Below are 6,776 nucleotides of genomic sequence, written 5' to 3'. Positions count from 1 at the left end.
GTGGAGTTCCCTTGCTCACAACAGTCTTTCATTAGTTTCTATTAGCTCTTCATGTTAGGGAGAGTAGTATTCATCTATGGTATGAGTTTCTCAGTGTGTCATTTATCTTTTGACTTTGTTTATAGTTTTACATATTGTTGAATTTCTTTATGAATTCTAGATTCTGAGTCATAATGATCTTCACTGCATTGAAAAGGAACTTCCTATGCTATCTTCTATTACTTTTCATATGCTCTCATTATTTTGTGTGTACATCTTTGATTTCATTTGAAATTTTCCCTGGTTTTGATGGAACATGGTGTGAGTTACAAATCCAACATCTTTTTCCTTTGCTATTCATCACAATTTATTGAAGTGTTTATCTTTTCCACACTGATTTGAAATGTTATTTTTTTCATATATTAAGTTGCAGTATGCATTTTGAATTGTTTCTGGACTTTCTATAATATTTACTGGTCAGTTTATCTAATGATGAACCAATACCACGCTATTTAAGTGTTCAGGTGTTTATGTTTTAGTATCTAATAGTGCTGATTCCCCCTCACTGACCTTTGCTTCCCAAGTCCTTTTAACCTATTTTTAATTATTTTTCCCATGCAAACTTTTTGATCATTTTGCCTAGTTTCAAAACCCCACTGCCAATGTTTTTTTTTTTATTGGGCTCATCTTGAAATTATAAATTAACTTAGAAAGAATTGCAGTGGCCCTGTAATACAGTTTGATATCAGGTATTGTGATCCCTCCTACGTTGTTCTTTTTTCTCAAAATTGCAGCTGGTATTCGGGGTCTTTTATGGTTCCATATAAATTTTTGAAGTGTTTGTTCTATGTCTGTGAAATATGCCATTGGTACTTTAATAGGTATTGAATTGAATCTGTAAATTGCGTTGGGTAGTATGGACATTTTGATGATGTTAATTCTTCCAATCCATGAACACAGTATATGTTTCCATTTGTTTGTGTCTTCCTTGATTTCTGTCTTTAGTGTTGTGTAGTTTTCTGTATACAGTTCTTTTACCTCCTTGATTATCACCATGAACAGGAATCTAAACAACAAAACAAACAAGCAAGCAAAATGTGACCAAAGACACTGAAATACATAATGGGCTGACAGGGTCCAGAGGGGAGAGGGGAGAGAATCACAGGGGAAAAGGGGAAGGACTCACATGAACAAGTATAAAGGACACATGGACAATAACTAAGGCGGAAGGCGGAAATGGGAGGGAGGTGGGGAGCACTGGGGGGGCAGGGTTGGGAATACAAGACAGAAAACTGTACTTGAACAAGAATTAAATAAAAAATAAATAAATAAATAAAAATATTTGAGTTTTTTTTTTAAAAAGAAAGAAAGAATTGACATCTTTTTATGTCAACTCTATCAACTAAGTACGTCTTCCCTTTGTACAAAATTTCTTACATGTTTTCCAATGTGTTTTAGTATCTCTTACTAAGTTTATTCCTTGTGCCTTTAATCTTCTTTTTTATTTAAATTAGTACTTACTTTCATTATATATTCATACTATTTGTTGTTTGTCTTTTGTATGTTAATTTTGTGTTCCACTACTTTGCTAAGTAGCTTTTAAGTTGAATCTCTTGTGTTTTCTAGGTTTATAATTACAATATCTGGCAGGAAGAATCCTAATGGATGCTGTGGGAAGAAGAAATTGTGCTTTTCAGTTTAGTGGATGAAAGTTCCCTCTGACAGGTCTCAAGAAGGACAAATATGAGTATATGATGGACCCTGTTGTTCTCTGGACCAGATCAGGTAATACTCAGTGTTCAAAGGCTGTTAAATCATTTTAGGAGGGATTTACTGAAATGAGGATTGTTTTAAAATAGATAATTCATTATTATCTTAATCTCAACTATCAACATTTCTATCATAGCCTACATTTATATAGTAGTCTGTATTAAAAAACTGATACAAAAATTAACTACCTATTTATTATTGCCATTATTATTTCTTAAAATATCTCTAAGATCCATGTAAGGCTCAATGAAGTTCAACTCTAATATAGTGTAGTAAAGAAAAAGTGCAATGTTATGAAACTACCCATCAGTCTTGAAGTTGAATTTGTGCTTTTGTGTTTAAGTCGCCTAATGAGGAGCTTTGTGTTGTGATGAGCACAGCAAATCCTGCTTGCTGAAGTTACTAAACCCTCCTCACCTAACAATGATCTCCTTTGTTGATCTTTAGGGCATGGTGTCTCATCTGTTTAGTTTGGCCTTTTATTCGACTTTCATTGACTTTGCGGCCAAGCCTGTTTTCTTTGTTTGATATGTTAGCTCAAATATGTAGGTGAACTCAGCCATTTAGTGATGGGCATGTAACTTTAAAAAATATTGGATTTGATGAGAGAAAACAATTTTTTTCTAGCAAATGAAGAAGCAAATGTTTGACTTTCAAGTAATATCTTGCTGGCTTTTAGAGGGATTGTCCAATTGTCTTTTGTTAGGAGACACAGATTCCTGGTTGTTAGGTTTCTGCCAGATTATTTTTCTACACATAGTGCTCAACCTTAGATTACATAGAGACAAATTTAAATCTTCTTTAAGTGCTTGCATGGATAGTAGCATCATTTAGTGCTCCTTTCTGGAGAACTGCAGCTGTCATTTAGTACTGAGCTAGCCATTATAACATGAAATTTGGTGTATTAAAGAATATTCTCATTTGAGGTACATCACAAGTTGTACCATGTTTTTAACTGTTAGAAAAATATAAATATACATATTGGGCAGTATGCCAATGAATATGAAAGATGTACAATGAAGAGTCAAAGGATGGAGAGTATGTAGATTTATTCAGTACCTATTGGTACTGAAATCCTGGTTTGGTCTAGTAAATTTAACTTTATTGCCTTGTTTCTGGTATGGTTAAATCTCAATATTTCACCTCTCTTCTACAAAATTCTGTAAAGAGAGCCAAAATATAAAATGCCTTTAAATAGTAAAGAAGTTTTATATAAATTTGAGTTATCTCTGAGACATTATTTCTGAAATAAAATCAATGAAACCTCAGATCAAATAACATGAAAATCTGAAAACTTAAGGCACTTATTCTGTGTGTTGAGAGATCCTGGCAATTGAAATACTCTCATCAATAGGAGGTTTCTGTTGGTTCCAAATGTGAATTACTTATATAAATGACCCTTTAGAATCTCTTTTTATGTGATAGAGGTCTTAGGCAATTTTAGAAAAGGTGTTATCTTGCTTAATGGGCCTTCTGATTTGCTAACATACTTGAAATATCAATATTCAGAAGTAATTCATGTAACCTCTTTTATTGATGTGGTTTTGAAAACCTTCAGGTACCTATTTGCAAATGCTTCCCAAGAATATTTCCTTGTGTCTAGAAGGTACTATGACTTCTACCTTCTTTCTTTTTCTTCAATTATTTAAAAAACAGTGATTTGCAAACATAGTGCATATTTCTGAGAAAAAAAAAGACTTGGAGAATAACAGAGGCAGAGCCAAGTTCAGGTTTCTTCACATGGCCAGCAACACAGCAAATAAAGCCCTCTCTACTTCTTTATAATTAACCAAATTCAATCTAGAGGACACTTTTTTTCTTGTAAACTTGGACTACTTTACCAATTTGCTGACCTTTTTAGTGTCCTCATGTAACCTGAACTTTATCATCCTTTTGGATGAACATGGATCAAATATTGTAGTTCCATCTTAGCTCTTTGGAAAGAGGAAGAAACATAATATTCCTGTGGATGTGGGAAGGTGTATTGAAATTCCTTTTATGGTCTTTGCTCTGTTCAGAAGTCACAAAGGGGTTGAACTTCATTTTAGCAACTGCTGCTTCTGTAATAGGCATAAAAGAGAAGATGAGGTTTTCAGAGCAGTTCTTCTAACTCCTAATCTCTTGGTCTAAGCATGTGTTTCTTCCTTTCTACTCTCTGCTGAGTCTTTCGCTTGGTCTACTTAGTGTTTTATCTTCTAAAAGCTAGAATTCACTGCTTGGTGAAATAAGTCAGTCAGAGAAAATATCAATACCATATCATTTCACTTATATGTGGACAGTTGTTAGAGGGGAAGGGGTTTGGGGAAGTTGGATGAAAAAAAGTGAAGGATTAAGAAAAAATACTCATTGACAAAGATAATGGTATGGTGATTACTAGAGGGAAAGAGGCTTGGTTGGAGAAGAGGGTAGCGGAGCCATAAATGGAGATGGAAGGAGACTTGGGGTGGTGAACACAAATACAATCTATAGATGACGTTATAGATTGTTTACTTGAAACCTGTATAATTTTGTTAACCAATATCATCCCCAATAAAGTCAATAAAAATTGAAAAATAATCAATAAAAGCAACTCCAGGTGGTCAGCAAGGTGCAGAGGCTAGAACTTGATAAGGCCCATAGGTGGCGTCACCACATGCACTGGAAGCTGCCAGTTTTGAGACCTCGGGGCTGCTGGCAGAAGTACAACCTCCCTAACTTGCCTATGATTGTGGTGCCCTTGAGTCTCACAGCAACGTTCACATCATGCAGCTGCACCGTAGCAAGCGCCACGTGGCCTATGCGCACATTCTGAATGCCCCTCAGGACAAGTACCAGGAGAGGAAAAGTACCAGGAAGTGCTGGAGAAGGGTGACATTAGAACTCAGATAGCTCTTCAACCTGCACTGAAGTTCAATGGTGGAGGTCATATCAATCATAACATTTTCTGGAGAAGCCTGAGCCCGAATGGTGGTAGAGAACCCAAAGGGCAATTGCTAGAAGTCATCAAATGTGACTTTGGTTCCCTCACCAAATTTAAAGAGATGTTGACTGCTATGTCTGCTGGTGTTCAAGACTCAGGTTGAGCTTGGATTGGTTTCAGTAATGAACAAGGATGCCTACAGATTGTTGCTTCTTCTAACCAGGATCTCCTGCAAGGAACTTAATACCTTCAGTATAAAAATGTCAGAACTGATTATCTAAAAGCTGCTTGGAATGTAATCAACTGGGAGAATGTAACCAAAAGATACATGGCTTGCAAAAAGTGAAACATCAGCATTATACTGAATACATAACACTCTCTAGAGCTATTTTTGTGGGCATATAGTAAGAATATTAGTAAGTGGGCATGAGATTCAGAATATTAGTAAGATGCTCTATTGTATTGTTTCTGAATGTAGTTTATTCAAGTATTTGCTAAACATAATTTAGTTTTATGAATATTTCTTTTAAAAAATATTATATTATTGAGCATCTGTTTGAAAATACTACAAAATGCTTTGTATGATTTAGTCTTTTGATTGAACCTTTTCTTCAGAGAAAGGAAATACTTAGGAGCTCATAAATGTTATCATAAAGTAATCAAAAGTATCACACCCCTACACTATTGCTGCCTCTAGGGAAGCCTTTCTGATCCTGTTCTATTGCATTTGTAGAAAATCTAGTCTTTTGTCCAAGTTGTTTAACAATAAAATATCAAAAATCCCCCTCCCCCAAAATAATGAAAGCTAGAATTTATAATTTTTATACACTTAGAATTCTAGTCAGAAATTTAGTTGTCCTTTTAGGTTCTGGCCAAGATGGAGGCATAGATAGAAATGCTTTGCTTCCTTATACAACTAAAAGCAGGATAAGAACCAATCTAAAAACAAACAACAACCAAAACTGCCAGAAAATCAAACTGCATGAAACTCTGACAACCAAGGTGTTAAAAAAAAACATCTATCCAGACTGGTAGGAGGAACAGAGAGGCAGCTGGGTAGAGAGGACACAAGGCAAGGTGGCTGGTGGTGGACGAGGCTGGACTGGCTGACCAGGAAACTGAAGACTCAGAACCTCTGGCTGTAAAATTCTGTGGGAGTTGCAAAGGCAAGAGAAACTCCCAGTCTCATAAGAGAGTCTGTTGGAGAGGCGCATGGGATCCTAGAACATACACAAATCCACCCACCCAGGAATCAGCACCTGAAAGGGCACAATCTGCTTGTGGGAAGTGAGGGAGCTGACAGAAAGTAGGGTGAGAGCAGAGCGAGCAGCATTGTTCCCTCTCTGACCTTTACCCCACAGACAGCACCACAATGCAGCAAAGAGTGTTGCCCCATCCTGGCAATGCCTAAGGCTCCACCCCTTACAATGTAACAGGTGGGCTGAGACAAAGAAATACGACACAAATGAAGCAGATAAAAACTCCAGAAAAAGAACTAAGTGACAAGGAGATAAACAACCTATCAAATGCAGAGTTCTTAAAACACTGGTAATCAGGATGTTCAGAGAAATGACTGAGTTTAGTAGCAAAATGAAGGAAGAAATGAAGGCTATACAAAGTGAAATAAAGGAAAGTATATAGGGAACCAACTGTGAAAGGAAGGAAACTAGGATTCACATCAATGATTTGGAACAAAAGGAAGAAATAAATATCCAAATAGAACAGAATGAATAAACAAGAATTTTTAAAAATGAGGAGAGGCTTAGGAACCTCCAGGACAACTTTATATGTTCCAACATCCAAATCATAAGGGTTCCAGAAGGAGAAGAGGAAGAGCAAGAAATTGAGAACCTATTTGAACAAATAATAAGGGAAAACTTCCCCAGTCTGTTTCCCTTCTATTTCTGAAGGAAATAAACTTCGAGGAAGTCCAAGAAGCCTAGAGAGTCCCAAAGAAATTGGACCCAAGGAGGAACACACCAAAGCACATCATCATTAAGTTAATCAAGATTAAAGCTAAAAAGAGAATCTTAAAAGTAGCAAGAGGAAAGGAGACAGTTACCTACAAAGGAGTTCCCATAAGACTATCTGCTGATTTCTCAAGAGAAAACTTATAGACAAAAAGGGG

The 6,776-nt window shown here is 36.1% G+C and overlaps 1 pseudogene; it reads left to right on the top strand.

The window, feature by feature from the left end:
- The first annotated feature begins 4,451 nt into the window (after positions 1 to 4,451).
- Positions 4,452 to 4,994, top strand: LOC118974436 (superoxide dismutase [Mn], mitochondrial-like; annotated as a pseudogene).
- Positions 4,995 to 6,776: the final 1,782 nt, after the last annotated feature.

Source organism: Sturnira hondurensis, unplaced genomic scaffold, assembly GCF_014824575.4.
Source record: "Sturnira hondurensis isolate 20B ecotype Veracruz unplaced genomic scaffold, ASM1482457v3 Scaffold0019428, whole genome shotgun sequence".
NCBI lineage: Eukaryota > Metazoa > Chordata > Mammalia > Chiroptera > Phyllostomidae > Sturnira > Sturnira hondurensis.
This window is presented reverse-complemented; position numbering and strand designations above follow the sequence as displayed.